Source organism: Carlito syrichta, unplaced genomic scaffold (assembly GCF_000164805.1).
Source record: "Carlito syrichta isolate Samal-C Ts95f unplaced genomic scaffold, Tarsius_syrichta-2.0.1 Scaffold302387, whole genome shotgun sequence".
Lineage (NCBI taxonomy): Eukaryota > Metazoa > Chordata > Mammalia > Primates > Tarsiidae > Carlito > Carlito syrichta.
The window spans coordinates 237,593-245,313 of NW_007246483.1; positions in this window are offsets into that span (position 1 = coordinate 237,593).

Here is a 7,721-nt window from a genome sequence, read left to right on the forward strand (position 1 = left end):
GGATACCCTGCCAAACCAGTGCTGAAGGTATTTGGAACGAAAGCGAAATCTAGGGGGTCTATCCAGATGTAAATCAACAGAGATAAAACCCTGGTACATCTTATAAAACATTATTTTGGGCTGGGCACAGTGGCTCATGTCTGTAATCCTAGCGACTTGGGAGGCTGAGGCAGGAGGATCGCTTGAGCCTAGGAGTTGGAGACCAGTCTGGGCAAGAAAGTGAGTCCTTGTCTTTATTTTTAAAAATCAATAAATTAGGCAGGCATGGGGGTGCACACCTGTAGCCCAGCTATTCGGGAGACTGAGGTGGGAGGATCGTCTGAGCCCATGAGGTCGAGGCTATAGCCATGATCAAGCCACTGCATTACAGCTTGGGTGACAGAGTGAGACCCCAACTCAAAATAAAGAAAAAAAGCACATTATTTTGAAAGGGGTCCAGGTGCCTTACCAGCCTTGCAGGGGGGACCCTGGGAATTGGGGTGTCCCGAGCTGGGTCCTCCACCTTCCCCGCCATCCCACCCTTCCTTTCCCTTGAGAAGCATGTGTTTTCTCATGGGATTTTCCATGAAAGTATGTGGTGCCCCAGGGCGGTCTCCTGACTGTCCTGCGTGGGCAGTGACCCCGCGTTATCTAGGGCAAGCCCTAGACTTGGCCTCTCTGTCCGTTTCACAGTAAGGAGACCTCAAAAGGGGCAGGGGGAAGTGATCGCCCATCCGGCTTCCTGCAGAGTCTGGCACGGAGTCGTGGCAGGGTCTGGGGGCCCCAGATGTGTACCCCAAGACACCCAGGAAACAGGGGGACCTGGGCAGCACCAGGCTGGGCAGTTTTGGCCAGCACCCCAGCGGAGGCATGTCCTGGCAGGGCCCTCTGCTGCCTCCCCTCCAGACCTGGCCCTTCTTCCTTACAAGCTGATTCCAAGCAGGTTCCAAGGGCTGATACTGGAGACACACAATCCCTCAACTCCCCACACACCCTCGAGGGAAGGAGTGGCCATCACACTGGCCCAGAGAGGGTAAGAGACTGGCCCAAAGCCACACAGCTCAGGGCCAATTCTTTTATTTGTTTGTTTGTTTTTGAGTTGGAGTCTCACTCCGTCGCCCAGGTTGGAGTGTAGTGGCACGTTCATGGCCACCCTAGCGTCGACCCACTGGGCCCTGGCAATCCTTCCGGCTCAGCCTTCCAAGTAGCTGGAATTACAAGCACACGCTACCATACCCGGCTAATTTTTTGATTTATTGTAGAGATGAAGTCTCACCATGTTGCCCAGGCTGGTCTCGAACCCGTGGGCTCAGACAACCCTCTCGCCTTGGCCTCCCCAAGTGCTGGGATGACAGGCTGAGCCACCAAGCCCAGCCTGGGGCCCCAATTCTTGACGGCCACTCCATGCTGAAGGGCCAGAGCCCGGGTGTGGCAGACAGACCCTGACCCCTGCCGGGAAGGGTGCTGTGCCTCTCGTGTCTCCCACCCCTCTCCCATGCACCCCACCTCCCAAGGGCGTCCCCACCCCCAGGTTGCCCCGCCAGACACCTGAGCCTGAGATGCCTCTTCCTCTGTTGCATCTCCAGCCTTTGCTTTGTCTCCAAGCTCTTCCCTCTGTGCCTCGGCACCAGCTCAGTGACCCGCTGCAATCACCTGACTGCTCCATGCCTCAGTTTCCCCATCTGTAAAATGGGGAGAAGGATAGGCCTATGCAGTAGAGTCCTCCTAAGGGTGAAGTGAGTTTTTGATTAATGTAGATATGCATATACACATGAATAGCAATCAAGGCTTACTGTGATCCCTGGCACAAAGTGTTCAATGCTATCTAACTGTCCACATTATCATCTGCGTCCAAAGTTCAGCCCAGAGAATAGGACACCAGAGGGCCCCCGCCACAGACTGGGGAGGCCAGAGAGGGTTTCACGGGCAGATCTGACCATGTCCCTCTCCACTCTCAATCCCATGACAGGCCCCATGAACCTGAGGCTCTAACGCCATTAGCCCCTTCCTGCCTCAGGACCTGTGCACGTGCCATTCCCCTGCCCAGGATGCTCTTGCCAATGCCCTGCACAGTGTCCTCACCTCCAGGCTCTGCGCACAGCCCCTCCTCCTGGAGGACGCCCTTCCCCCTACCCACACCCCCTCATGTCCTGCACGTGGCTCTTTTCTCTCGTGGCACACACGATAATGTGTCCATTTAGTCTGCTTGTTGGTTGGCTGTCCTCCCACTGGAATATCCACACTGCCAGGGCCAGGACCTCACTGGGCACTCATGACCGGACCCCAGGGTTTAGCACAGTATCTGGCACTTAGTAGGTGCTCGACAAATACTTGAGGAGTGATTGAATGTATGAGTCAGTGAATGAATGAATGAAGGGGGTCTGGGCCCAATACTCATTCTGCAGCCTGGGAAACGGAGGCTCAGAGATAGATGACATCACTGAGGTCCCATGGACAGTGGGCGGCAGAGTCGAGGCCACCTGCATGATTGAGGTTGTGAAATATTTTACTAGTATGGGAATGAGCACAGCCCAGAGCACTAGACGGTGCCTCCACCACCTGACACGTCCCACGGGCCAGTCACAACAGATCCCGCCCCTTCATCCATGTTGCCCGGATTGGGAAAGCTGCTCCTGGTCACTAAGTCACAGCCAGTCGCAGAGTCATCTGTAACCACCAGGTGGGTTCCAAGCTCAGCCCCAAGTTCACATATGCCCCCACCCGTTCGCCCTGGCCCTCAGCACACTGTCAGGAAGACAGCTGAAGAGGAAGGAGACAAACCCAGAGAGAGGAGGGAGCTGGACGGCAGTGGGTGGCCGGCACCAAGGTCCTGTGTGTAGAGCGCAGAGAAAAAGGAATGACACCGGGCCAGGCGTGGTGGCTCTTGCCTGTCATCCCAGCACATTGGGAGGCCAAGGTGGGAAGGCTGCCGGAGCTAGGAGTTCAGAGGCAGCCTGGGCACCACTGGAGACCCTGTCTCTACAAAAAACAAAAATCACTAAATTTCCCAGGTTTGGTGGTACGCACCTGTAGTCCCAGCTACCTGGGAGGCTAAGGCAGGAGGATCGCTCGAGCCCAGGATTTGAGACTACAGTGAGCTATGTTGACACCACTGCACCCCTGCCTGGGCAACAAGCCTGCCTCCAAAAAAAGAACCTTCCCTTAGGAGGTAGGGCGCATGGGAGAGGGGCAGGTGGGGAACGAGGGGCACAGCACCCTCCCCAGCAGGAGTCAGGGTCCGTCTGCCCCACCCAGGCTCCAGCCCTTCCTCAGAGAGGCAGCAGTGAGTCACCATCAAGAATTGGGGCCCTGAGCTGTGTGGCTTTCGGCCAGTCTCTTACCCTCTCTGGGCCAGTGTGATGGCCGCTCCTCCCTCGAGGGTGTGCAGGGGGTTGAGGGATCGTTTGTGTCCAGTGTCAGCCCCCGGAACCACTCGGAATCAGCTGGTGAGGAAGAAGAGCCAGGCCTGGAGGGGAGGCGGCAGAGGGCCCTGCCAGACGTGTCTCCCACTGAGGTGCTGACTGAAACCGCCCAGCCTGACCCCAGAGCTGGCAGAGGCGGGATTCGAACGCAGCACCTCTCCTGCGCCCGCGCATTCTCAGATAAAGTATTGACACCAATAACAGCAAGGCTCCCCTGGGGGTGTGCTGGGTCTCAGTTAGTCCGCACCGCGCCCTGTGGGATGGGCAGAACCATCTCCCCATTTCACAGATGGAGGGAGACACAGGCCTCAGAGAGGTGGAGGGCTTTGCCTGGAGTCATACAGACGGCAGGAGACCTGCTGGGCTGGAAACGCAGAGCCAGACGCTCGGTCACACACCCGGCCAGCAGACTGCGACTCACCCTCTGCCCCTGCCAGTGCTCACAACTCATCCCTGCCTTTGATTCTGTACAACCTCGAGAGTTTCGTGCAACTGTCGGCCGGCTTTACAGACAAGGAAGCTGAGGCTTGGTGAAGAGCCACCTGCCCAGAGCCCACAGCCGCAGCTGGCTGTGGGGGGATCCGAACCCGGCACCTCTCCAGTCCCCATGCATTTCCCGCTGGGCCCAACAGCCTCGTTGTCTAGACCTGTCATGAGACTCTCAGCTTCTGCACAGCTGGCAGCGAGGTGACCCGCGTGTGACATCTGGGCCAAGGACACTGTCACCTTGGCCTGTCCCCACGCACTGGAGCAGACACGGACACAGAGCCATTCACCAGTAACACCATGGCTGGGGCAACTCCAGGGCCGCTGTCCCCGAGGGGTTGGTGACTTACCTACTGTCCCACACCGCAGGGTGGGTGCAGCCTCAGGCGAGTGCCCCTGTCACAGCTCCTGAGTGGCCATCTGGGTGGCGGGGAGTCCTCTGGGCTCCGCCCTCACCAAAGGGTAGGCTGATCCACACCCCTCAGACTCCCTTCCTATCCTCCCTTCCCAGACTCCGTGGAGGAAGGCAGTTCTCCCCTCGCTGTGTGCTCTGTAGTCCCTGCCCCGTCCTGCCCCTGCTCCTGTGTCCCCTGCCCCATGGCTGCCTCCCCAGGTCTCTGGCACTCCCTGCCCCGTGTAGCCGGCACCCAAGTTAAAGCCCCCTGGCTGGTGCAGCCAGCCTCCTGCCTGTGCCCCATCCCAGGAGCCCCTTTCAGGGAGTGAACCAAGCTGGGCCGAGGGAGACGCCGAGGGATGGACAGAGACAGACAGCCATGACAGCAGGGCACGCAGCCCCAGACAGCACACGGAGTGAGAGAAGCAGCTGTGGCATGTGCCGCATGAGCCAGCAGAGGAAGGAATTTGCCGACTGTCTAGCTAGGACCGCCCAGGCTTCTCCCCGGCCCAGCATGACCCCCTGGAGGCCAAGGAGGTGATTTTAAAGAAATACTCTGAAAACTGGGCTTGGCTCAGAGAGCCCTGGGTCTTCTTTTTTAAAAACAACAGTTTGATCAAAACGTAACTCAGCGACCATGCGATCTACCATTTAAAGTGCACAATTCAGTAGGTTTTAGTATATTCACAGGTATGGGCAACCCTCACCACAGTCCACTGTAGAACATTTTCTTCACCTTGAAAAGAAAACTTGGTAGCCAAGGCAGGAGGATTGCTTGAGGCCAGGAATTTGAGACTAGCCTGGGCAACATAGTGAGACCCTATCTCTATAAAAAATACAAAAATTGGTCAGGCTCGGTGGCTCAGCCTATAATCCCACACTTTGGGAGGCCAAGGTGAATGGATTGCCTGAGCCCACAGGTTCGAGACCCGCCTGGGCAACTTGGCGAGACCTCATCTCTACAAAAACAAAAAAATTAGCCGGGCGTGGTAGCGCGCACCTGTAGTTCCAGCTACTTGGAAGGCTGAGGTGGAAGGATCACTGGAGCCCAGCATGTCGAGGCTGCGATGGCCGGGAGCGTGCCACTGGACTCCAGTCTGGGAGACAGAGTGAGACTCCAACTAAAAAAAAACCCAAAAAACAAAAATTAGCTGGGCATAGTGGCACACACCTGTAGTCCCAGCTACTCGGGAGGGAAGACAGGAGGATCACTTGAGCCCAAGAGTTGGAGGCTACAGTGAGCTATGATCCAGCCATGCACTCCAGCCTGGGTAACAGAGTGAGATCCTTTCTATAAAACAAACAACAGCCGGGTACAGTGGCTCACATCTGTAATCCTGGTACTTTGGGAGGCTATGGCGACAGGATTGCCTGAGCCCAGGGATTCAAGACCAGCCTGGGCAACTAGGTGAGACCTCGTCTCTAAAATAAATCAAGAAAAATACAATACAATACAATACTTCGTCTCTACAATAAATCAAGGTGGCACACACCTGTAGTTCCAGTTACTTGGAAGGCTGAGGCAGAAGGATGGCCTGAGTCTAGTAGGTCAAGGCTATGGTGGCCACAAGCATGCCACTGCACTCCAGCCTGGGCAGCAGAGTGAGACTCCTGCTCAAAAAATAAAAAATAAAAATAAACAGGCCGGGCTCGGTGGCTCAGCCTGTAATTCCAGCACTTTGGGAGGCCGAGGTGAGTGGATTGCCTGAGCCCGCAGGTTCGTGACCCACCTGAGCAACTTGACAAGACCTCTTCTCTACAGTAAATCAAAAAATCAACCGGGCGTGGTAGCGTACACCTGTAGTTCCAGCTACTTGGAAGGCTGAGGCGGAGGGATTGCCGGAACCCAGCAGGTAGAGGCTGTGGTGGCCAGGAGCAGCCATTGCACTCCAGTCTGGACGACAGTGAGACTCCAACTCAAAAAAAAAAAAAAAAAGAAACACAAAACAAAAACCCTTTTATATGCAGTATGGTGTACTGGTCACAATGAATGTACCAGCACTGATACATTGTTACTAACTGAAGTCTGCCCTGATTCCAAGTCCCAGGTAACTTTTACCCAATGTCTTTCTGCCCCAGGAGCCCAGGCAGGAGGCCACATTCTATTTAATGGAGGCTCCTCAGCTCCCCTGGGCTGTCAGTTTCTCAGTCTTCTCTTGTTTTTGATCTCCTTAACAGTTGTGAGGAGCAGTCATGGTGCATTTTCTAGAATGTTCCTCAACTGGGATGCATCTGATGTTTCTCTCAAGATTAGACTGGGTTATGAGTTTGGAAGGAAGAGCACAGAGGTGAGGCACCCTCATCCTATGTTCTGCTGAGGAACACACTCTCGTGGTGACTTGTCACTATTGGGGTTGACCGTGATTTTCTGCTGAGCAGAGATGAACTGTTTGGAATTCTGCTTGGGAGATTCATCCTCCCCCCACTTAAAATATACGTATCAGGCCAGGTACAGTGACTCACACCTGTAATTCCAGCAATTTAGGAGGCCAAGGAGGGAGGATCAACTGAGACCAGACTGGGCAACAAAGCAAGATCCCATCTCTAAAATAGATAAATTAAAATAAGCCGGGCTCGGTGGCTTAGCCTGTAATCCCGCGCCTTTGGGAGGCTGAAGTGAGTGGATTGCCTGAGCCTGCAGGTTCGAGACCCGCCTGGGCAACTTGGCGAGACCTCATCTCTACAATAAGTCAAAAATGAGCCGGCCGTGGTAGCGCACACCTGTAATTCCAGCTACTTGGAAGGCTGAGGCGGAAGGATCGCCGGAGCCCAGCAGGTCGAGGCTGCGGTGGCCGGGAGCGGCCACTGCACTCCAGTCTGGGCGACAGAGTGAGACTCCAACTCAAAAAAAAAAAGTCTAGGCTGGGCACCGTGGCTCAGCCTGTAATCCCAGCACTTTGGGAGGCTAAGGTGAGAGAATTGCCTGAACCCGGGAGTTCGAGACCAGCCTGGGCAACTTGGTGAGACCTCATCCCTACAATAAATTAAAAAATAAGCCAGGCGTGGTAGCGTGCACCTGTAGTTCTGGCTACTTGGAAGGCTGAGGCGGAAGGATCCCCTGAGCCCAGCAGGTAGAGGCTGCGGTGTTTGTGAGTGTGCTACTGCACTCCAACCTGGACAACAGAGTGAGTCTCCAACTCAAAAATAAAAATAAAAATAGAAAAATGTTTAAAGCATCCATTTGAAAAAAGAAAAGAAAGAAAGGTAAAGGAAAAAAGGAAAGAAAAAAGAGGAAAGGAGAGAAAGAGAAAGAAGGAAAGAAAGAGAAAAAAAGAAAGAGAAAGAATGCGAGAAAGAAAGAGAGAAAGCCAGACTTGGTGGCTCAGCCGTAATCCCGCGCCTTTGGGAGGCTGAGGTGAGTGGATTGCCTGTGCCCGCGCGTTCGAGACCCGCCTTGGCAGCGAGACCTCATCTCTACAATAAATCAAAAAAATCAGCCG